The sequence below is a fragment of the Hermetia illucens genome, chromosome 1 (genome assembly GCF_905115235.1).
Source record: "Hermetia illucens chromosome 1, iHerIll2.2.curated.20191125, whole genome shotgun sequence".
NCBI lineage: Eukaryota > Metazoa > Arthropoda > Insecta > Diptera > Stratiomyidae > Hermetia > Hermetia illucens.
The window spans coordinates 159,612,856-159,638,942 of record NC_051849.1 but is presented as its reverse complement, the minus strand read 5'-3'; the positions used below and the strand labels follow the sequence as shown (position 1 = coordinate 159,638,942).

At 39.9% G+C, this 26,087-nt stretch overlaps 1 long non-coding RNA gene across 1 annotated transcript in view; it reads left to right on the top strand.

Moving 5' to 3' along the window:
- The first annotated feature begins 112 nt into the window (after positions 1–112).
- The window catches only part of LOC119647160, a 42,228-nt gene continuing 16,253 nt past the window's right edge, over positions 113–26,087 (top strand). The window contains exons 1-2 of the long non-coding RNA XR_005248806.1: positions 113–238; positions 693–1,155. This is a non-coding gene — a long non-coding RNA (uncharacterized LOC119647160). The remainder of the gene's footprint in view (positions 239–692; positions 1,156–26,087) is intronic.

Genomic DNA, 26,087 nt, shown 5'->3' with positions numbered 1-26,087 from the left:
CATCATTATTTTGTTTATTTATTTGAATCTTTATTTTATATTTCGTACACATCAAAGCAGCCAGGTAATGAAAACAATGTTCGCCAAGAAGCTCTCACATAAAACCATCTGTACTTCAACCGACTCTTAAATCGTTTACGGTGGAAACAGGGTCGAAACAGGGTTCCATGGAGAGCCTTGCGGGTCCGGTAGCTAAAATTATGAGTATAAATTTTTCCTCAGCGTAAAGGATATATAGGTAAGTAAAATGACTTGAGTAGAAATGCTGATTGAATTCTAGTTTTCTACGAGAGCCTTATGGTTGATATGGCTTTATGGTTAATATATACATACATACATGGTCTTGAATGAAGTGCTCTAACACACTTCAAGGCACTGATCCAATATGGATTGTTGCACCAACAATTATTATTATTATATACATACATATGTGTACAAAATACTTACCGTATTTGCACCTAGAAATTTTTGATATGATGGGGAAAGACCTTGATAGTAAAAGATGCATTCATGACATTCCTTTCGATGAAGCCAGCTCTCCGCAATCAAGTAATGCAACAATTATAATTCTGAACTTTGCATCTAAATAAAAATCATTGACTACCGTAGTTGTCTCTTACCATATTTAACTTTTATGTTAACACCTTGCAACGTCTTTATTTAATAAAAACTAAATTGATTTTAATTAACAGCACCACGAACCAAGGAAGACTGATCCCAGCAATAAAGAAAAATCTTGGTTCGGACAGACAGTCAGTCATGGCCTTCAGTTGCACGAAAGGGTTTAAAATTTAATAACAATCATAACTTGAATTGAAATGACTGATTTATGGCACAAGACTTGGCCACAAAAATGAATATTCTCCCAGTTACGTACGTTGCTGCGTACGTATCCGACGAGGAAAATCAAAGCCAACGAATATGCGCGGGAAAAATGCGAAAATCAAAATAAAAATGAAAGGAAGAGAGAACGCAGATGATAATAACAAGAGAATATAGAAAATGCAATAATAATAATAATAACAGAGAAGTATGTTCACTAGTATTTGTTGGCTGTCTGCTTAAATGTAGTTGCGAACCGTGCTTGGTTGGAGTACATGACCATTTCGAAGGATACTGTCTGTTCGAATGTCGGTTACCGGAATATGCATAAAGGTAAGGGTACCTTTCAAGTGGAATAGTTGAAAATTCGAAATGATTATTTACACTCATTCGGCGTAACATGTGGTCCAACAGGCACTACTAGTGTAACTGAAGACGATCCCAACAGATAAAAGTTTCAAGTATTTGTCTCGAACAATTTTCCTCTTCCATTTTATGACTTTGTTAGATTGATAGATTCTGATTGAGTAACATGGTTGGTCTGTAGGATCATTTCCTGGCTTGGGGGTGACAATGATTGACAAGAATGATGAATAGTTGTTTCAGTTGATTGCACTGTAGATAAGCAGTTTCGCCTTTCTACCTGACAAGGGTAGCGCTTTCATCGGCTTACCGGTTATCACGTCATCTCCTGGGGGGGTTTTCGGGTTTTGCTTCGTTCAACTTCTTGCTTGAAATATTAAATTAGAACTTCAGTGGTCGGATAGATACATATTTGCTCATTGATGCGGAGAGTGCATCGTTGCTAGATTACGCGGCGTCATAGTAGCATTTATAACATCTTCCTATACCGGTTCAGCCCTTCCTGAATATTAGCAGCGATTGGAAGTGATGCCACTTTCCGCTTATAGAATTTTCTTATTGACTGCTTACTGGTGTTGGCATTTTCTGGCAAAAGAAGGTATTTAAGGAGCATTCTATGAACGAGCATTTTCCTTTTTTGTGGGGTTAACTATTCAATTCACTACAGGGGGGTCAGTTGATACATCCGTTCAGATAGAACCTTAGTTTAATGTTCAATCAATGCTTAAATAGAACGGACGCTTTTAGTTTAATAACTAAACCTTGTTAAACAAGTAGGTTTTTAGAATGGAGCACATGTCGTTTTAGGCCTTCTGTCTACTCAGCCGAACTTCGATAGCTTTACTTTAGATTTTCAGTATTTCGCGAATTATCTTGTCTTAGTTGCCAGGAAAATAAACGTATGCATATTATGGTAGAGAACAGAACGCAATTCATTCCCCGCCTTTTCTGAAAACAGGGATTTTAAGGTAACGGCGCTAGTTATATTTTTGAGTTATGACTAGCGCTGTTACCTTCTGATTCCATTCGGTAGCCTTTGTTCCATTCACTAACAGGTAGGCTCATTGTGATCGGTTTCGTCGTTTGGTTCTATCAAATGCCTGGCCTGGATGCAATCGCGAGGCTTTTGAATTCCCATCCAGCGTATTAATCTACCCTAGTTTCGGCCGGCCTTTTGGTTGCTTACCATCGACTTCGATGTTCACACCAATCAAGTCTATTCTCGTTAGCGCGAATTACGTGACTATACAATTGACTCCCGCGCAGTTTTTCCATGATCGGTGCAACCTCATATCGATCGCGGATATACTCATTTTGGATGTGATCAAAACGTGTCACGCCATTAGTCCAAGGCAACATCTTTGCCTCCATTACCTCAAGAGGTCGTTTATTGTCTTTTATAGTCCGCTAACACTCACAACCATAGAGAGTAACAGAATGGACGACATTGCGGTAACTTTTAGATTTGAGACGTTCGTTGATACGTCGAACACAAAGAACACCACCTGTGGAACACAACTTCATCCAGGTTGCGTTAATGCGTGAAGCAATTTCATAACGCAGTGCTCCATTGGCTGGTAGAATTGACCCGAGATATTTAAATCGCTAAGTTCTGCGCAAGTTACTACAGCTGACAGTGATTGTGCCTATTTCATGGGGATCGGTCTTCAAGAACTCAGTTTTATTCAGCTTCAATCTGAGGCTGTTTTGCATGAGGCGATCATTCCATTTTTGTACAAGGTTCTCGAGATCATTTTTGCTATTAGATTCAAGGAAAACATCATCTGGATAAAGCAGTATATAGGGGGCCGGAAGTTGCATGTCCCGTGTGATGATGTTCATAACAAGAACAAAGAGGAGTGTAGAGAGGGCGCTTTCTTGATGAACAGCAACAGAGGCACCAAGCGGTTTTGATATACCCGCCATACTTCGAACTTTACTTTTCGGATATGGTAGAGCAATTGAACCCAGCGCACTGGTTCTTCTGGCATTAAGTATTGTCGTAGAACATGCCAGATGAGTTCGTGTGGCACACGATCAAACGGTTTCTCCTGATCTAGAAATGCAATGTAAAGAAGGCTTCTCACGGTGTTCCCCCATGAATAACCGCGCAGCGTGTATCGCGTCAGTAGTTCCACAGTTCTTGATAAACCCGGCTTGTTTCGCGGTTATTTCGACGATTTCGCGAATACGGTTGCGAAGAATGATTTCAAAAATCTACATAGTATGTTAAAGTAACCGGATCGGACTATAATTTGAAAGTCCTGCTTTCTTTTTGTTTATTGAAACTATGGTACTTTCTTGGCAGTCAGATGGTGTTCTACCTTCCTGAATAATCCGATTAAAGAATTCACTGAGCCACAGTGTTGGATATGTCTTCTGGTATTGGACATGCACTTCAATGTACCTTCTCGCTTGAAATTATGATGTCCCGGAGCAGAGATATGTATTGCAGACAGCAATTGACGATGGCTTTGAGCTATCCAAAGAGCAAGATGGGTGCTTTTCCAAGATAATATATGGGGTGAACTTAACTTCGAAATAATATCAATTTTGCAGTCCTCAACCGAGCGACTGATATATGGCGTTGAAGGTAGTGTCACTGGAGCGAATGAAATGGGCATTTAACTCGTTCGAAAGATATAAGTTTGTAGGTCCGGATGGCATCGTTTCTCTGCTAGTAATAGGGGGAATGGGTGCCCTGAACCTACATATTCGGGATATATACCATTTGTTCCCAAAGCTGGAAAGCCCAGGAACACGGACGAGCGATATTTTCGGCCGATCAGTTCAACGTCATTCCTATGATACTAAAAGAGCTTGAAGGACTAGTTCATAAGGGATACATAAGTTCCTAAGTTGCAAATGCACTATATACAACGCGCCTACCAGAATAGGAAATCTACGGAGATAAAAATTGAAAAGATGATGTTCGAAAAAGAATATGCCTTAGGCTTATTCATGGCCTGTTCCATCCGCTGTTAATCAGTTGGATCCTTCACTAGAGTCAGAGGTCTATTGAGGCTGGATGCACATGGGAAAGAGTTCTCTCTCCTCTGTTATAGCTCTTGGTACTGGACACTTTTCTACAGCTCCTAGAGGACACAACGGTCTTGCCATTTTCGGACGATCCACTCAAAATAATTACCAACAGTATGTGACCGCTTGAGTGCAACTCTTGATGTAATCGGCAGTTGGTTCCTTCGTAATAAATCAATGGTGAACGCTATGAAGACTAGACTAGTTATGTTCACTGGGAACGTTGGATGGGGCACCTACACTTTTTTACTCACAATAATGGGGCCAGAGCCAGCTTTTGGCATCAGACCATCCACTGTCTACTTTGAAGGTTGAAATGACAAGGATTGACACATCCAAGGTGAGAAATTTTAACTCTTGCCGGCGGGTGAAAATCTTTGTGAAAGAACCGGGATCGCTAGAACGGCATTTTTGTTGCCCCTTAAGGAGTGGGTTATGAAAATTCTAGTAGAGTACAATGATACTTAGAGCTGCAACTCTCGCCATTAAGCCTAATAGAAGAGGCATAGCGGTCGCTATTCTTCGAATTTCATCTGGGTATTTCCAATTGACCTCATACTGTCAATGCTTGAGTAATGAGTTGCCAAAAAGTTCCGATTTCTATTGCATATTTCTACCATATTATAGCAGTTTTAGACAAGAAAAGTATTATGACCTCCTGAAATTTTAACCCGTTTCTTAGCCTTATCTGTGAACGAAACTGTTCTACAGACCAGCGATCATGATTGTTAGGATTACAGTTATAAGGGAGTATTTTGGCGGAGGACAGGCTGGCTTCTTAAAGGTCCTGGTGCAATGATTTCCTGATCAGAAAAATTATCATCTAAGGATTTAGCAATGTCGTCTGGCTTTTTATGCTGTTGCGCAATTTTTTAAATTCTATGGTAACTTGTTATGAAAGATGGACGCGAACAGCACACCAAGAGATTAAGATATGGGGCTACACCAATAAAAGTGAAAGTGGGATTTTCTGCAAGGAAAGTTCTTGCCATCGGGCTTTGGGATTCGTTAGGTTTGTTTGGTTGACTTTCTTTATAATCGACGAATATCGACCACTGCAATTTACTGTTGCCGAGCGAAACAGGAGGCGGAGCATAGAAAGGCTTTGCCTATTTATAGGGATACTTCTTTGTTGGAGTAGTTTCAAACGGCAATTCGTTACAAAATGTTTGAAGTACTAGAAGGAAGTTTCAAAAGTCCAAAGTTTAATTGTGATAAGAAGGTTGAACTTTGGGTGGACATTCATATGCACTATTCATATACTCAGGAATACATTCTCTTCGATTAACTAACTTATACAGGAACAATAGAGGTCATCCGATTACATCTCATAGAAAAATATGGAGAATGAGCTTTACTCAAGAGGTGCCTTAAATAGATATTACTTGCATTTTCAATATTAAATTTATCCAAGAAGATTAGCTCATCTTTCAACCAGATATAGCGGTCATTCTTACTTAAAAAGGAGTAGTAACCGCCTTTTCTTCAAGCCTTTTGATTAACTAATGTGGCTAACGTGGTTCGCTCTTAAACTCAATAGCAGAAAATAGGCATATTTGATATCGGTGGCAGTGTATAGAACAAATTACTTATTTGAGTGGCAAACATGGAATCGAAGCTCCTTATTCTATCACAGATAGACTAATATCTAGTATCTTGTTCAACGCCGCGGCTGAAATTTTTTTTAAGAAGTTTCCCGATCTCTGTGGGGTTTGCATTTAGACTCTCTTTTTTTCTGCCGAAGCTTTAACTTGTTCTATTGGTGCGAGTTCTTCACAGCCCGTAAACTAGCCTATTAGAACAGATCTGCAGATGACCCCTAAGTCACCAAAATCACTTCTCAGCCAAATAATGTAGTTAGTTAGATGCGAAAAAGTTTTCACGCCACACGATTTTCTCTGGTATGAATTTTTTGTTCATTTAGCAGAAGCGTATGTATGGTACGTGGCTCGTGAAGGACTTTTGCAGTTCAGTCGGCAAGTGTAACTCTACAAGCATGGATAGGACATATAGCAAACCTATTTACCCCTGGCATCCTGGGTCATCTTAATCCATACTTCATCCTGAGTCTATTTGTTTGTAGGAAAACTAACTAATATTAAGTGAAGATAGTACCAAAAGTACACACAAGAAATCCAAGATGTATCTGTTTCATGCATGGATTTCATTTTCTTTGTATCTTAAAAACATTGGCTAAGTTTTTGTCTAAGATAGAAGCTAGCACAGTATCAACACAACCAGGGACAGCAGGTTGCACCACAAATTAATCCGGTCCGGCATCAAATGGATGGGGGATTTAGGACCACTCAAACAAAGAAGTTTTTGTTTAGGCTTTGGCCAGTTAAGGTCTAAGTCACTCGATGCTGGATTTTTGAATCAATATATTTGGAGCTAACGATACCTCTAGGCGCTTTCGTCCACGGTGTTTCGCAGGGCAGAACTGAAGCAGCGTCTAAAGAAGAAGAAGCAATTCTTCCTTGACCGGCAACAATATTTGGGAAAATTAGGTAGAAATTTAAACCAATGGTTTAAACCATTAGAAAATAAGTAGACATGGTTGTCAGGAATATTGTTTGTTGTATTAAGGGTTTATTTGGCACACGAATATGAAAGTGATATCTAAGAGTAAATGCATCTACCTGGAGAATTCGTCCATAATGGAAAGGAGGGTTAGGATATTTAATACACTGGCCATTTGAAAATATTTCACAAACCCTATGAGGCTATTGCCATACTGGTCAATAATAGGAGTCAATCAGTAGAGTTTAAATGGAAAATTAGTCTATCCCGATTTAGAAACTAATAATTTGAGTTTGGCAAATATTTTACTAAATAACATATACTAATAACGACGACGCGATTGTTGAGCGTGTAGAGCGTCAGCCTTTCAATCTCGCTGCTCTGGGTTCGAATTCCAGTCGACATGGATGTCTGCAACCGCCCTATGTTTATTTAGCTGCTGTAAACTCTTGCCTTTCTCTATTACGGAGTGAACAGGAAACAGTAACTAACAATTGTATCTTTCCATATTTTTCATGGCTTTCCTTGAAGTCAATTTTCCTTAAATCTGCTTCTAATGCTCATCTGGGAGTCCACTCCTCGGGTATCCACGCATTGCAATTTGTTGACTTTGATAGGTCAAATAATGGATAATGTATATAATTCACAGTCTTATACAGTTTGGCATGTCTCTTTTCGTTTGATTGCTCCAAATGTTCGTCACAAAAGTGTTATTTTGAGGTTATAATCAGCCGCGATTCACTACTGAGTTACACGGTATTTATTGCGAGCCTGAGTGAGTAGAACATCCAGATAGATCAGGCCGACTACCAGTCCAACTGTGTGGATTTTGCGAGTAGCATATGTATCTTCGTGGTCGCCTCAATACAATTTTAATGTGCAAGGGGCTATCTCCTTAATTAACTCTTGTCGCTTTCAGTGTGAATATTTTTCCACTGTAAACATATTTCTTTGCGCAGGTCAATCGGAATAGACGGTTCAATGAATTTTCTTAGATTCGTTTGCTTAACAAGCGCAAATCCTTTCAGGAAAATCGATTTTCCTTGAATGAGATGATTGAAACCACACAACAAGAGTTCAAAATGGATGTATTTAATATCAAAGCATCCCCACTTGACAGGTTTAGTACATTTTTATGCGCCAGTTCATAAAGTTTGTATTTAAAAGTTAAATCTTTTGGACCTAATCATTATACTCCAATTATTGTAAAAGGGAAAAGCTGTTCTCAAAAACCTGGAGAGAGCGGCTAAATTAAACTTGAAGATACGCCTTCTATGCTAGTCAGGCTGGGGCTGATATTTTAGTCGTTCAGACGGGTGTGTTTAAATTAGATTCATGGGAATGCATTAAAGTCTATAACACAAATTAAGGATATTGCGTCAAGTCCAACTTGAAACGAACGCGATATTAAAAATGGAAAATGAAAGGAGTGGAGTCATAAAACTCAAAATCCAAGTCCCGCGATCGAGGGACAAGATTCACGGTGGGTCACATCCTTAATCGAAATCCTTTATCGGCACCTTCCAGCGGGAGTTAAAGAGTGTAGAGTGGGGAAAGAATCCAGTTACTATGTGTGAATATTAAAGTTATGACGTTGTTACTATTGGTAATAACATCCAAAGTGTGAAGAAAGTTGAGTATGGTTTTTAAGCTAAGCTTTAAGCTAACATATAGCACGAAATGCATAGTTTTGTATTACATGGTAAATTTCCATCCCAGCACAGTTCCTTATTTCGCTTGAAGGTACCCACTACATTCAGGAAGGTGACTGATCAAACATTTTCGAGTGCACTCCTTAGTACAAAAGCGGTTCAAAGCCAGGTTCTTTCGGCACTTTTGGAGATTTATAGTTTTTCAAAGATATTTTCGATAAGAAGGAGTAGGCCGGCGTGTTATCACTTGCACTGGACCTTTTACATAATCAGCAATTATTGTGCTCCCTTGAATCTTCCAATATTGGGATAGTAGTTGAATGACACTGACTTTCAATATTTTACTAAGGATAAAACTATACTTTGTTTTCTGTTGATTTGAGTAACTTTTTGGATCGAAATGAAAAACTCTCCTTTGGGGTTTACATGAAGATTTTTGGAAATCATGTCCCCATCTATTCGATAAAAGCGCAAGCCTTATAATCACCGCCATGTGATTCTATCATAACACTTTTCTTATTATCAAAGAATGCTTTGTGATAATGCCAAAGTAGTCCTAAAACTCTTTAAGGGAATATGAAAGGAATTTGGTAAAAAGTTGAATGAGTGCAATTCCTTTGGCGTTGGAGGAATAAGTAATGTGGGAGGCTTGGAAAGTTGCTACTTGCATGTTTTCAAGTAATCAAGAGCACGAAATTCCAGTATACAAGAAATCAGGGCATTGAAACTTCAAAAAATGATTACACCAACAGCCTAACATTTGAAAAAATTGCTTTCAAACTCCAAAATACTGTGGGACCCCTTAAAGTTATTCGGGCCGACAAATGATCTTTTTAAATGAAATTCCTTCCATACCATTAAATGAAACCTAGACTTGCGCTCGTATCTACACTGAATACAGTATTTCAGTTTTCTCCAGATCTCCAGTAACAATAAAATATTTAAATGCATACAAAACGGCTGTCATTTTCAATATTGCATGGATTATTGTTATTATTACTATTGCGGTGTACGGACCAGAGATATCGTATTGCCTTTCTGCGCTGATCACATTCGTTTATGCCTTGCTACATACATACGAGTATCTGCATGCATATCAATTCCTGTGAGCTCATACTGCATTGATTGCGCTGCTCCGTGCATACTTCAATCCATAATTCAATGAATATTTTAATAATTTTCAGTTGAACTAACCGTGGGCATACATACTTAGCTGCGCCATGACTAACAGTCGCGGAAAGGCAACCCTGTGAAAAGAAGTTTGCTTTGATATGGTTCTGATATCTATATATCAGCTTTGTCGTATCTCTGTAAATAGTCTGGGGACATTGTTTCTCGGGGTGCATTCGAATCCCATGCAGAAGTGAAAGTTGATTGATTCTCTACGTCTTGTTTGTCCGCCTTGGTATTATGCATACAGCAAACATCTGGACTGCAGTGAGTCTGGATCAGTTCAAGAAAGAATGGACGTTGTAGGAGTGCGACTTACATTCAGTCGAGTATGTACATAGCTTTCTGTAGTATTTCTGCCGTTATAGTTTGATTCGATTAGGTTTCATACATTTGATTGATGCACTGACCCACATTTTGTATCCGGCGTGTTTTTCGAGGGCTTAGTATCAAATTGGCTGCTTGAAACACGAAAATTCTATTTGCAGAGAATACCTCGTCAAATGGCATGCTGTTCTCCCAAATTGAGTTTATAGAGAAAGTAGTGTTGAGGAAATGAAATGGAATTGTAAACACGAAACTGACGATCTTAAAGAACAATAAGACAAAAGCATACTTTGGATGACTTCTAAGATTCAACCGCAAGTTACATTCCACTTAAAAGTAATTGACTTTGTTGACCCATATCCGTCCCAATTTTCATATCTGCGCAGCATGAGCAGTATTGACCACAAAGCGATACTCATTGGAATGGCTGCTACCTAAATCAACAATCACATCAGATTCCATTTCATCTCGGCTACTAGACATGCCTTAGTCACGTCGCAACGCAACAGTGAAAGTGGCATTTCAAGCCACAGAAATGACTTCCATTCCTTGCTTATGAAGTGTGACCTATCGCGTCCTAACAATCCCCGAGGTCATATGGTTCGATCATCAATCTTGAAAAGCAATTTAATGCTGAAGTAATTAACTTCTAAATACGGTCCACTCATGGGAAAGCTACGTCCCATATTGTGAGCCTATGCCGCGTGTAAAACAATCATTTGAATCATTTGATGGATTATTGCGAATGATCTAAACACCAAGTACCATTCAAATCGACTCTAGGCTGACTTTGTTGCCACACCGACGAAGTATTACCAAATTCGCTTAACCAAGTGGGACGCGAGTTAATGGAAGTTACTAGTATATCGTGAAACTAATTGACGGTCAGCATGCACCTCCGGACTAATATTTTGTGTGGTTTTCGCCGCTAAATCCTCGTTCTGACTGAATTCTTCCAGTTGGATATTTTGAAATGCTTAGCAGCCGTTTGAGGCATTTTGGTAGCGCAAAATAGCATGTTCAGTAAATTGCCAATCTTTTACATCTTCCTATTATGCGAGTAAATGCCACTGAGAAAACTATCATGTAATCAAACCAATATTGTATTTCCCGAATCAAAGTAATTGTAAAATGGGGGAAAATTGGCAGCAAGAGACCAACTCTACTGGGTGACTGTTTGCTTAGGTTAAATTATCTAAAGACTGTATTATGTGGGCAATTACAATTATGTGCTATTTGGGTGCAATGTTGCACCAACGGCCACTATGTTTGAAGCAAATAAAAGCTTGACTAGCGGCAATGGTATCAGTGAAAATTCAATTTTTTTATTGAAATAAGATCACCTTTAGATGCATTTTTGGGCGGAAGGATATCATAGATTTCGGAAGATAATTGCTAGAAATATAGTACGTGCTTTGCAACGAAATATTAATTGAGGATAGATTAAACCCGATTTCGTCGTTCCTTAGCGTCTTTTCAGGAAATGAAATTCTAGAATAATTGGCAACGAATGCAACATTACATTTATAGTTAGTATTCATGAATTGCAATTAATATTAAGTGTTTCCCCAGGTGCCTTAACCTACTTTCCACAAGTGGCGGATACTGTTCCAGAAAATGTGTTGGAGTCCATAGATACCCTCAACTTCCATAGCTGATAATTTAGCCGGCAGTGATCATTCTTGGTATGCTCGCCCAGTACAGTTCTCTACAGTACAGTTCCTCTTGGTGTTTTTAGCGTTGAAGCCATGTACACATTTCCTACTCTACAAGAGGGATCTAGTCAGTGAAATGGCGTCCTTGTTCCTTCTTTGCAGCTCGCTCGCTCCCTCATTGCACGGGAAACCAGTGTCTCCAGATCCAGCTCAGTTATCCTATTCACTATCTCAAGGCATCTGTTTAAAATTCTTAAGGTTGAAAGAATTGCAATGATCCGCACCCTGTAGTTCTTTTCGAAGTTAAAGCGGGCACATATATTTATGGCCTATATTTCCGCCTGGAATATACTGATGTGTTTTCGCGTTGGCTTACTCTTTCTTTACGCCAATGACCCCTGTGCTCGCTCCCTCTGTTGTGAGGGACCCGTCAGTGTACCAGGCAATCACTTGCTGATTTAAACCGTAGTTCACTGGGACGCTCTCCCAATTTGCCCAGTTGCCCCATTGCATTTCAAACTTCTTATTATCAGTAGTTTGTATGGGATACTGCCTAAAAAGAATAACAATCTTCGTTAAAATTAGGCAGCTCCCCATCTCGCTGATACTTACAGACATTCTAAAATTCACCCTGTTTGCTTCCTTTCTGATATGGGCTCGCAAGTCGTCAAAACCCTTGAAGCATTCCGATATATGTTTTCCGGAGTAATTTTTAGTTTAGTGTAATAGCCGAATATTTGATTTTTTTCCCATTAACCTGCATGCCATGTAATCTAATGGCTCTCAAGGGATCCAGATTACCTTCCTTTTTGTGGCTTTTGCTAGATTGATGCGCAGACCTGTTCTTCTGGACCAGGTATAATGATTGTTAGTCCAGTTTGGATTCTATGCCATAGTGTATTCCGATATTTGCCACGACAGATTAAAGCAATGTTACCACCGTACTTCTGGACATGTATTCCAGTGCTTGTTAACTCTCCTAGGAGTTCATCAACTACCATATTCGAAATTCCGTCCGGTAGACGTGTTGACCTGGATGTATGGATTACTCATTGGAACATTGTTTCTAATGTAGTTGGCTGTTCTCCACAGTCTTGGGAACAGATGATATCAGGCAAGTTGGTCTGAAAGATTTAAGGCAAAAGGAATCTTTTTTATCCGCTTACGGATTAAAGACCATTATTTCCCGCCTCTACAACTTATATATCCCAAGGCTATGCTTCTCTTTACCAAACTTGAGAGGAATCGTAAGACGGTTTCTAGTGGAAGTAAGGCAGGAAAAATTCGGGTGGCGAGAGTGGTTCAAAAGTTTCCACTGCCCATCATACCTCTATGTCTAGTTTCGAATTTTCTTTTTTTCCCCTTCTGTCTGCTGTTGAAGTGTCAGGTCGATTGCTGTTGTCTTCCGTTGTGGGGAACAAGAGTTATGGGAAGCAGTTGTAGCCTGTCCTCCTCATTCTTGGTAAATTTTTCCAGCTCCTCAGACAGATAGTATTGCCCTGTCCTTGGCTAAAGCTTTGTTCAGCCTGGCTATTTCTGTGGTTTGTTCGACCCCTTCATGCAATTCTCTGGAGCAGTTCGATTTTGCTATCTTGGTCGCATTCTTGCACTTTTGTATCGCTGTCCGGCCCCGTGCTGTTTGGCCTGGTTGAAGAGCTTTCGCACCTCTGTTCCCATTCTGGTTGGGTTTTTGTTCCACCAGAGTACATCCCTATGTGACGTGACTGTTTTAACCGGAGAGTTGACACCATATGCGTCAATAGCAACTCTATTGTGAATTTTGACCAATCTTTTTAGTTCGATTGCATTTCGGCTCCGTGTAGATAAGTCATGTTGTTGTCTATTCTTCCTTAATTAGTAACCAGTTGGTTCATCAGACTGTTCCATAAAGTCATCCGTAGTATCGTGGTGCTGGTCACGAATGTTCCCGGTATTTTATATTTCTAGCTTATTGTTAAGGATACATTCAAAAACATATCCACCTCTTCGATTGCAAGTACTGCTTTTCCATAGCGCATGGTACGCATTGGCATCGTAGCCGAAAAGGGGTAGTGGTGTTTTCCTCTTGCAGAACTTCGCCCATCTAATGACTAACTCCAGCGGGATTCAAGGAAATATCGCACTATCACGACTGCCTCCCGAGTTCTCCTTCCGTCTTCCAATGAAACTTAGGCAACCACGAGGTCTTTAATGAGGAACTCTGAACGACATATACATTTTAAATTTCGTTTAGGAAGGATGTAGGCTTTTGGTCTATCCCAAAAGAGATCCCAAGTTACCTGCATGCTTCCTGTTTGGAGTTTACGAACACCCAGCGTTTTTAAGCCAGAATTATCGTAATGCTATCCTTGAATATTGCCCTTCTAATTACTGCAGATGCAGCTTTTGCGTGGTCGAAATTTACCTGGGGAATCTTGGTGCCGGCAATTAGTTTATTGCTGCTTGGACCTCTTATCCAATGCAGGAGGATCATCCTCTTCCTTCAACTTGGCACCTTCTCGCGTGGTGCTCTCTGTCTTGGTCGTCCAGTTCTCCCCCTCCGGTAAAACCAGGCAGACTGCCCAATCTAACCTTTTCAGCCTCTATAGCCTACGTGATTCTTGCGGGATCCCGGTTGGTTTTACATTCGATGTGTCCTCCGAAGTATTTTTCCTTGGTTTCCCCTTGTGGACATGCATAGGTATCTACTCCGATCATGAACACTTTGCCTTTGCGCTCCCCCAAACTTTTCGAGTTTTTTTCGCGCTATCTAAAATTCAATCAATCCGGCACCACCGTCGATATTCACATGAATTGCAGGTGAGCTAGTAGAACTTACATCTTCAAGCGGAAGGGCTGTAACTTTGTTCTATAACAACTTAGAAGAGAAGAGTGGTATCAGCAACAACTCACAACAGTGATGATATCAAGAACTTTTGCACGTCACGTGATGGATCAAAGTCGGCTTCGTTACACATTCTCAAGGAATATTAAATATTGCTTTCAATGAGGGGCCTCTGCTTTTTTTCTCCAGTTTTATGTCGTTTTCTTCTAGGTTGAAAGTGCTTTCTGTCCTTGTGACAGCTTTTTTATTGTAGAAAACATTATGAGCTATAAAGTATCGCTTGCTTGCTGGAATTCTTGGACAATTTGTGAAATCTTTGCTTTTAGGCTAGCTGATAACATCATTTGTGGTTTGCTCAGTTCATCAGCTCTTGTTATTGGCCTTTTGCGCGAGCTTGATGATCGCTGTTCTTTTACTTGTTTCTAATAGGCCTTCCGAAAGTGAGGTCTACTTCCACTGGTAATTTTCTACTTCAGGAATAGTTGCTCTCCAGATTTGTGAAAAAATTTCCAGTAATATCGGATCTCTTGCTTCGGTTTACCTGTTACCTCATTCTTCGGACCATGCCCTTTACATCGGTGGATAATTTCTCCAGCAACAATATCAATTCTCCTAATGGATTCCTGCAACACAACAGCTGTAGAGGGGTATACCTCCTATCTTGGTGCGGGTGAATTCCACTTCTAGGTACTTTTTCGTATCTTCTCGATTTCTATAGCTCCTTATCGCTGCCTTTCTGTTTCTGTCCGCTATTCAGCCACCACTATTCTTACCATTGTATTGGCCGTGCACGACAACGGTATTGACATTGTCTTCGAATACGCGCTTTAGATTTAGTTGCATGAACTTTATCTGCATCTAGTTAATAACGCTGGGCATCTACTGCTTTCTGTAATGTGAGTAATGCGGTTATACTTCGTTCCCCATGTAGAGCACACATTATGGCTCTTCGTCGCATTCTTTGAGAAAATGACCTTGCAAATTAGTGCTTTCGCCATGTGGTCAAATTGCAAGCATCGGAATTATTAATGCACTGTGTCTGCCCTTGAAACCAGCAAACCACCCATTCGATAACTTAAATGAGTGCCCTTTTTGCCTACTTTGACTAATTTAGGTGAGCTTACCGACCTAATTGAAACTGATAAGTTTCATAGATCGGATTTTATCGTGATTTCATCCAAATCATCTTGATTACTGCTGCATAATCTATTTAGATTTGCTTCCGCAAGTCCTCAAATGCATCTTTATTTATTTCATCGCCTTTCTGTGTACGTCTTTATGCACATAACGTTTTCTTTCATTCCGTCAAGGGGGCATCCATTTTGACTAAATATAGAACCTGCGAGTATGTAAGCTTGCTCATCTTTTCAATCGGTGCGGCGATTTGTTTCTTCCTTCCTTTTTTGTTCTCTGGACACTAACTGAATCAGGTTACATCCAAATACTTCTTCCATATTTCGCTTTTCCCCAAGCTCGTACTACGACGGCCTATCTGCCGACAGTCTGTCGCTTGTGATGCTCTTATCGATCGCATATGCTTCAAAACTGTTTCTTCGGCTTAGCCAAGAGGATTCAACTGGTGCCTCACTCGGGCTGCATCCAAAACCATCTTCTGGGTTGTTTTCCGCTGCAGGAGGAACCCAGAGTACTAAGCTTATCATTTTGGCCGCGCACCATGGAATCCTGCATTTAAACGCAACCAGCTTTTCTTCCTCTCCTACTACCTTCATGGAATTCGTACCAGCGCACGGTGTGCAAGTGGTTGTGAGCCTGAGAACTCATGACCGAATTAGCGCTTGCTTAAGAAAACGTTGTCAGCTAAAACCGGTTCAATATGCATTATCTTACAAAAATCCCAACTGGGCTGGCATCTGATACATGCCATAACTACCAACTCTGCTCTGGTCCGTGGCTCTGAGTATACCACGACGTGTACCATTCAATCAAAGTTCACTTTTTATCGGTCAACTTTTTGAGGCCTACTATCTAGGACACTGACATAATATCACCTAGGGGGTTGGAACTACTTACCAGTCCTCTCGATATATTGTTAGCTATTCGCAAAGGAATGCTAACAGCCTCTAGGCGGCGATCATTGGTGTGGAATAGACTGAAGGGTGAAATCATGCCTCTGAAAAAGAGGGTTAGTGAATAGAACAGCAAATTTTCATGGGGTCATCCTGCCAAATAAAGGATGTTCTTTTTAAAAATAAGGACCGATATTGTACATTTAATTTCCTTCTAAAGTTGCTTGGGTTAACGTACATATGTATCATATATGAAACTGGAATTGCCAAATTTTAATCTCTTCGCTGCAATTTTGCTCCCGTTATAGACCATATAAAACTCAGAATGACACTTTGACCAGCTGCGAAAAAACACCTAGTTCATTACCAATTGTTAGTGGCTACAATAAACTCTAATGTGAGGCATATCGTTACAAGCCTATCTACCCGCCACCATCAGCAGCTCTTGACAATATGCTTCAAAACTCCCTATGACTTTCTGAGAGGGCTGACCTGTTCCCCAACTGTCCTTCGCTCGTCGACCGTCCTGGGATGGTGGGCGGTAAAGCGCGATATCACCTGTAATTGCTTTGCATCCTTTCTCAACGTGTGATCTATCTGCTGCCACTTCCGTCTTCAATGTTGTTTTTCATTAATTGTTGGATTAGTGGAAGTGTCCCGATGTGATTGATGAAAGCTTTGAACTTTCGAGTGACAGTAGCGGTCACTTTCCGTGTGCTGTGAGGCTTATAAGCGTATGCAATCAGCCTTTGGTATAGTGACAAATTAACCAATGGCATGGTGTATCGATTGTTTATGCCACAGAATTTCTACAAAAGCTGAAGCCACAATTCGTTGCCGGATCCTGTTCTTCGCAAGTGTATATATATGTATATATAAGCTGTACTATTTCAAATCAAGCATCGTATCACTCGATCCGTAGTGTAAGTTTACACAACTTACAATTTCATATTTTTTCAAAAGGATAATTATCAAATTATGATATGATATTTTGATCATCATCATCATCAACGGCGCAACGGGTCTAGGCCTGCCTTAATAAGGAACTCCAGATACCCCAGTTTTGCGCCGAGGTCCACCAATTTGATATCCCTAAAAGCTGTCTAGCGTCCTGACCTAACCGCTCCATCCCAGGCAGGGTCTACCTCGTTTTCTTTTTCTACCATAGATATTCCTCTTATAGACTTTCCGGGCTGGATCATCCTCATCCACACGGATTAAGTGACCCGCCCACCGCAACCTATTAAACTGTATTTTATCCACACCACACTACTTTTGATGAAAATGCTAAAATTATTAGTCCTCTAAAAGGTGCAACGGGAACATAAACTATCCAAGTCGACACTCTTTTTGAGTTCTGAGAAATGTTTTGGTCTATTCCAACCAAGTACTGATTCACAAAGGGTAATTGAGGGTGCCAACCTAGAAGTTCATTCACGGGCTGAAAGAGAATTTTATCTAACAATAAGAAGCCACTAAATAAGAAGTAGGTGGAGTGAAAATTTACTTATTACTACTAAAAGGTGCTACAAATCTGATCAAGCAAACATTTGAATTCTCCAAATATTGGGAGCTGAAATATTTTCTTATGGACAAAAGGTTTAAGAAATATTCAATCCCATTATTTTGCAGATGATAAATTTGTATTGCATATTTGTTTTTTGGCCCACCAATGCTGTCCTTGCTTCTGGATAGAAGCAAAGACCTCTGGCAGCCACAGATAATATGTCGTGTCCTATCTCGGAATTAAAAGCAACCATAGATATTTGAGCAATTTCCTCCAGCTACATTCTTAAGGCGACCTTCCAGGGGACCAATTACAGCACAAGATGCAAATAAACAAATTCAAGAGATTGACTCCAAAGAAAACCCCGCGAGCCATCAAAAATGAATAATTCTATATAAAACTTGAATCTGAGAAAAATGCTGCGGAATTGAAGTGAGTACGGATGACACATCCATAGATATATTCCTTACAATTCTTAAAATAACATCCACGATCAACCCATCCAGGGCATCTGAGTAACGATCAGAAAACCAAAGAAAACATTTTCAAAATTAATAATGCGCACCCCGTTCCGGTCATTCCATACTAACTGATATTCAATTACTTTTGCAATCCTTATCCTTTCAGCTGACATCTTGAGTACTGTGGGGCGACGATATGAAGTTTATTTATTGTTGTATGAAAAATCGTTTTACAGTGCAATTTGCAATTCTGAGGCTGTTTTCACAACAATGTTGCAAATGTTGGTTTCTCGGAGCCGCGACATTGGATGTTGGTTGATTCAACGGTATACGATTACTATTAGTATGTGTATATGAAGTATCATCATTTAAATGCGTAGAAATTGCAAAAGTGCCTGCGGAGCAATCAACTGTTTGCTGACGTTTGGAATTTAGCCTACAATCCGAGGTTGTATTCTTGGCGGAGTTTCGTGCTCGGTCTAAATCCTTGATTCCCAAAGTTATTGTAACAGTGTTTCCATTTTTAACGCAAGCAATATTTCACTATAAAAGATTCTCTGTCTAGCTGGAATTAAGAATACAGGGCAATCGAAGTCGGGATTATGAAAACGAAATGCGATCAATCGGTGAATCTACGCACTCTATTTTGTTTTACTGGATACTACTGAAGCGACTATACTACGACCTGGCAAGTAGCTTGAGTTCATTACGAATGAATGTAAAATGAAAAAAAAATTTAAAAGATTAGCCGTATTACCTTCATATATATTGACATGCCTATTTCTATCAACTTAGACTGATTCACTTCATCAAGTACTCAGTTTGCTTACCGATGAAGACGTGGGAGAACCTTGTTGGGTAATTTTGTCCACGGTACATACATCCACTTCAGTAGTATTTAAAGCAATAATTATAATCGTTGGCGTAACAATCCATATTGGATCAGGGCCTTGAAGTACGTAAGAGCGCTTCATTCAAGACCGCAACGGTACGCTACGGTACGCTACGGTACACTGTAGGAGGCAATGTGGTAAGCATTTCGCTCGTCCGAGATTATTACCCTGAGTTGACTCAGGTACTCATTCACAGCTGAGTCGGCTGGTATCCTACATCCAGTCATGATAACAAATCCTTCTGCCACCAGTGATATTTAAACCGCAACCTTCCGCTACGATAGCCCAACGCTCTAACCACTTGAGCCATCCGGATACGCATTACAGATTATATATATTTCATAAAACCTTAAAAACCTTATTCTCGATTTGAGATTGTTCCCTATTTAAGTGTTTGTGGAACTGTTGTTAGAATTAATTAGAAAATCCTAAGAAAAATAATTGCTTAAAGCATTCTTTCAAATATAGCCAAAAAGGGTGGGGTCCCAAGTTAAGGCTCGTAAGCTAAGATTTGAACTTGAAAAAAATCATGAAAAATCCACATGTGCCAGTCTAACGAGCTGCAACAAACCCTCGATTTGAGATGAACTTTTTAAGGGCCATCCAGCCGAAGAAAAAGAAAAATTCCACCAGCATAGAATGATGTTGTAAAACAATCCGATCGAGTGTCATCCTCAGTCGCTATCCATACAATTCTAGAGATGAAAGTGATTAAGTCATTGGTTACCGCCGTGAGGATCGCATACACTTCAGCCTGAAAAGCGCTGCATATTGCCCACTGCACGTTTATATTCGAGAGGTACACTCCTGCTCCAGAACCCTGTTTTTGCGCCATTGGAGTAGAAAACGTTAGTATATCTTGCCATGCATTCTTCTGGTTCGCCACGGTTTTCTCATAAGGTTTAAAGATAGCTTCATATCTCCTACTAAATAAATGTGAAACTGGATTCAGTTTTCTCAATAACTCCTCCAATGTTCTGTGCCCCCACTTCCGTTGTTTCTCCATAAATCTAATCGAAATCGTCTATGATGTGGTCTCGTCGCAGTGCTCTGTGTAAACAAATCAAAGAGCTGTGAATCGAGTAATGCAATTTAAGCTGCGCCGTGCTCATGACACCAGAAATATCCAGACACACAGTTCCTTGCATCGTGGCTAGTTTACAGTGCAAACTCTTCTGTTTCACCTTAACCATCTGGTGGGTGCATAGCAAAATCGCCCGAGTGATAGCAACATATATTCCCAATACTATCTGAGGCCTAAGTCCCCATCTCTAGGCAAAGGTTTGCCTGCACAGTCCATAAGCTATAAGAGCTCGTTTCATTTTTACCTCTGCATGTTTGTTCCAAAGAAGCTTCTTGTCAAGAAAAACTCTCAAATATTTCACTTCCTAGGAGAGTTTAATGTTTATGCTCATCAAATCTGGAACCAAAGATCAATCAGTTTCCTCTTGTTTGTAAATAATACCATTGTGGTTTTATTTGGATTTACTAAAAGTTCATGCCTGAGGCACCAACTACCAATCAAAACGGCGCGTTGGTTATTTGTTCACATCGTGCCGAGATCTAGACCAACAAGGAGCGCGGCGACGTCATGCGCATAAGCTCGGGCGTGCATTGCTGGATTTTCAATTCGCATAGTAGTGTGCACACCGCCTTGAGGGCACTTTTCGTCACTTCCTTTGTTAGGTAGCAATTAACATCTACCTTAGCACATAGCAATCTAAGCTTTAGCATACCAGAGATCCATTTAAAGTATCATCGTTACTTGCTCGCTCTCTGACGGCATTACAGCTTTTGGAAAGGCGCACTGTCAAACGCTCTTTCTATGTCCACTAATAACCTCACCTCCTTTCAGAGTTGCATCCTCCATCTTTGAAACCAAAGAATGAAGAGCAGACTCACAGGACTTCCCACTTTGGTAAGTGTGCTGGCTTTCATTTAGCGGGTGCGACCAGTCTCTCCAGACATTTCAGCGAAAATGATGTTAAAATGATTTGCCTAAAATTCTTTGGAATTGAATAGCCATATATTCCAGGCCCTCTGCCAATAGGTAGGCACGTAGCACAGAGCAAGACCTCTTTCAAATATATTTCTTAGAAATTGCTGTAAGTGTGCTATAGTCTTTTTTAGTATTGATGGATTGATACCATCCATGCCAGGTGCTTTGAAGTGCTCAAAGGGTAGTATAGCAGCTCTTGCCTTTTCCTTGGTAACAATTGCTTTTGTAATTTCCTAATTTCTCCTGCAACACCTCCGTGTTGAAAGGTTTGCAGAAACCGCCAATCATCTCCCTTCTACTTCGGAGGCCTGTTCTGGTGGGTGGTGTAGAATTTTTATAGACTCAACTCTGGAGTTCGTAAAAGTTCCATCTGGTTTTCTAAAAGAATTCATCTTGGCCGACTCATCCTTATTAAGGACTCAGCACAGCTTAAACGTCTTCCTCTCACCTTTCAGTTCCTTACAGTATGCTCTGAAAGTGTCTCGCTTCGAACATTTTACAAGCCCGTTATATTTACCCTATGAATTCCGGAAGCGTAACCAGCCTTCATTCCTGTTGCTTTTGCAAGCACGATTTACACGTCGTCGGGTTGATTTCCTGAGTTTTTGCAGGTTTTGGTTCCACCACAGAACCGTTTTACCGCTTTAGCCTCGGGAAGTAAGGCAAGCCTAATAGTATTTTGACATTTATACAAATACTTATTTCAGAGACCAACTATCCCCTTCTGAATAAGGACACATAGCAAATAAAGGAAAATATTTTCAAATATCTTCTACCTCCTAATTCAAACCAGGATAAGTCTCTTCGAAGCACTCTAAAAGTATGCGAATCAGAGTTTCCAATTGATCTTCTATCGCCAAAGATGTCTTTAGTGGAAAGGGAGCTCGACTTTGTTGTGTAGATGTTCATTGAACTTTGTCCGATCCGTTTCTCTAGGATTCCGTCGTTGTACTACATACTGTTCATCTGCAACAGTCAGACTAAGTTCTCAGTAAATCAAATAGTTTTTCACCTCAAGGAATTTCATTTGCTACTGCCCCAATATATATGTTGAGCCACTTCATTTTGGTTGCACTACCTGATCCCTTATTTCTTCCGTCTGGGCAGGACACAAAGAATCATAGGGTTAGTAGGCAGAAGCAACTATAACGTTTTTCTTTTTGTCATTAAGTTGTTATGTTGGAAGTTTGCCGCAACTAGGTTTTGGGAATAAATTGTCTCACATGACATTTTCGACATCAGGATGCAGGCTAGGTTCGTAATTATAATTGTATTCAAATGTAGAACCGTTGCTAACTGAAGAGTTTGCTGCATCCAGTGTGGATCGCATGATTACCAGCTTGTTTCCATCTCCAGCCCAAAATGCCACTTTTCGAAGTCTGATTTCTCTGGATATTGCTACACTTCCATAGTCTAAATAACGGAATCGGTCATTTAATCCATATCAATGAGGATAATCCAGCCCGGAAAGTTTATAAGGGCAATATCTATGGTAGAAAAAGAAGAGGAGGCAGACCCTATCTGAGATGGAATCATGGCGTAAGTCAGGACGCCAGACAGCTTTTAAGGATATCGAATTGGTGGACCTCGGCGCAAAACCGGGGTGTCTGGAGTTCCTTATTAAGGCAGGCCTAGACTAGATACCGGTTGTTGTGCCGTTGATGATAATGATGATGATCGACACACTTGAAGGTGTAGCAACGCATATGTCCTCATTTCCAAGAAACTTCGCCGTCTTTCGCACTACCTTCTTTTATCGTCAGCGGGGAACCTTCCCAAGTTCATGTTATTCGGGCTACATCGGTCTGTACCGGTATTATACCACATCATGAACTTCACTTTCTTCCGCTTTATTTGGTAGGAGCGGGAGAGAAGCGACAGGTAGACATAGATCCGTCGTAGTTTGGTTTCCAGTTCCTCTCATTAAGGCAGTTGCTGTACTATCCCTTCTGGCTGAGCGCGTCGTAGACACTGGGTGTAGCCTTTCCACTAAAGTGGAGAGCAGGTCTTCCACAGATTTTTCCGTGTGGGAGCATGAATCTGGTGAGGTCTTCAAAATCCATGTCTTGGCCTGATTTCTCAAAGTCGCGGGTGGATACGAAGTCGGTGACTCCTTACCGCTTGGATGTTACAATCTACCATATTCATGTGTTTTTGGAACTCTTAGTGAAACAGTGAACTACTACAAGCTAGTACTTTCTGAAGCTTAGTTTTGACATTTATTGGAAAGGTGAGGAGTGCGGGGGTTGAAAGTGATGATTTCTTTAAAGGACTCATTCTCAGAAACTTCGGAACGAAAAAATCCGAATAATCAAGAGGCTGCCAGTAACTAGACTCCGAAATACCCTCCATACCGGTAATAACCAGTAATAATAATTTTTAGTAATTGACTGCAAAAAACCCCCCTTAGGTTCAAAATCACGGAATTTTACAGCAATGTAGGCTATAATATAGACAACGATCCTACTAAGTTTGGTGGAATTCTCAGTATTACTAACGAAGTTTTAATAGGTCAAATTTGTCACTTCTTTGCAAATTCCAAACTTGAAATGTCAATATCACGTGAAAGTGGATATTCTCACATAATATATTAGGTGCTAGGTACTAATGGGACAAATGTCCACTCAAATGTTTTTATAAAAGAAATACACAAAACCTTCCATACCTGAAGCATCCAATTTCCGGTTTGGCGAATTCTTTTGGCTGGCTAAGAATCATCAAATATCATATTCGTACGTTTCTCGCTGATAATGTAGGCTTCTATTCTTGACAGGTGAGGTGAGATGAGGGATTGGCTTAGTTAAATTTCCCTTTTAAGGTCGTTGCCATAACACTGCCACTAACTACTCTGAATAGAAGGCTCATTTCTTTTGCCCTTTGAACTCTAATTACAGTTAATTTTACATAAATGCAATATATGTGTACTCATATACGTTTGTAGTTAGTTAGTAACTTTTGCTAAGTACAAATAAAGGTGAGACCGTCGCTGAAAAAGCCTGAAATGAATTGACAAAGACAAAATCTGAAATAGATACTTTCATCGGCCGATGATAGGTTTAGAATTAAGATCGTGTTAGGCTAAAAAATTGAAGATTGAACTTAATTTCATATTTTTCATATTTTGCGTGAATGTGTTAAACAACAAAGAGAGAACTATTCGTTTTTAAAAATCCCCGTCGTTTATTACCGGAAGACATTAAGCTTTAACGAAATCTAACGGTATTTGGAGAAAAACTTTTCCGAAGGATTGATTTTACATTTCAGGAATGTCTATTTCTATTCTATTATATCTCTTTGTCTTAGGTATCAATTATAATCAATTTACTTCATTGTCATTATCTATTGATAGATTTCTTCATAGAATTCCTCAAATAAATTAAAATCAGAAGCTTTTGAAATTTTTTCTTGCGTCCCTAACCTAGCCCAGAGAGAGGAGTGAGAAATCCAGGTGCATATTCTCCAAACACCTGGAGTAATTTAGAGCTGTTGAGCCTAGTTGTAGAAAGCTACACACAATTCTCTGTTTATCGGGATTTCGATATGTTCTATAACCGAATTACTCCTAATAGTGTATCAGTCTCTGATCCTGGGGTTTGTTGCCGTAAGGACAATGGGTGAGACAATAAGGATCAAAAGGCTGTTCAGTCATCGAGCTATCGCAAAAGTTACAAAAATCTTTCCAAAAAAATATTCTTCTTCAATTTCAGTTCAATAATTACCAATTATAAACGCGTTTGATAGTAAATGAACTTCAATTGAAGTCGACCGATCTTATCCAACTTCAACTTCTTCAACTTCTTGCCATCAACACCATTAGCAAGACCACAAACGGTAACTCCGATCTCAATTAGCAAAGGTTCAGCAAATATGGAATAAGGCTGTCAGTTATTTATATCTTTCTGCACTTCTGATGTAATTTCAGTGATCATCTTTCAGATACATTGTCCATTAGAGTCCATTTAGGTACCAAAAGTGCATTTACACCCAAGCATGGTTATAAATTCACTTTTCAGTTGGCCAACTCGAGACGTTCCGTAGGATCCTCGCAAAGATCACAATTTACACTAAGTGTACTCGTAATTATCTTCTGGCTGTTGACCGTTATGTATGTGGTGAAATATTGATCCGAAATAATGGACCGCTAATTGCTTATTTTGACTGAACATGAATTATGGGTGTTTGTTCGTTACCCAACTGCAACAGTAACAATGCTTTTGTTGGAGTGTCAACCCAGATCTTTGTTGGATTTGTGCAAATTTGAAGAATGAAGTATCTTGAATCATTGTAGTAACGAAGAAGTATTGCTCAGGTCGGATGTAGGGATTATACCGTAAAATATGTACCATTGCTGAGATGCTGGAGACCATACTGACACAATTCCATGCAAACGATATGCTAGTGGCGGCGTCCCAAATGTTTTTCAAGTAAATCGTGCCCGGCGAGATAATAGTGTGAAGAAAAGCGGCAATGCGCTATCACCTCTGCATAACTGTTAAGGTAGCATTTATGGTCAATGGCACTTCATTCTTGATGCAATGCCTCTACTGCTGTTGCTATTACTGAGGAAACCAGTTCTTGTCGCCATGCTGTGCAGCAAAGTATTCAATTTCTTCCATGTTCTCCCTCAGTCACTATTGAACTGAAAAGTTCTTGTTTGCAACTTTGTAGTCTCAAATGTGCAAGTTGAAGGAGAATTACTTTTTCATTGTTTTAGCAGTTACTCGGCCAGTAATGTAAGGTGAGGAAGGAATGAAGTAAAAACAATGAAGAATTTTGAGGTGTTAATTTTTTTCAAGAATTAGTTGCATTACTAAGGGGTCTTATGAGT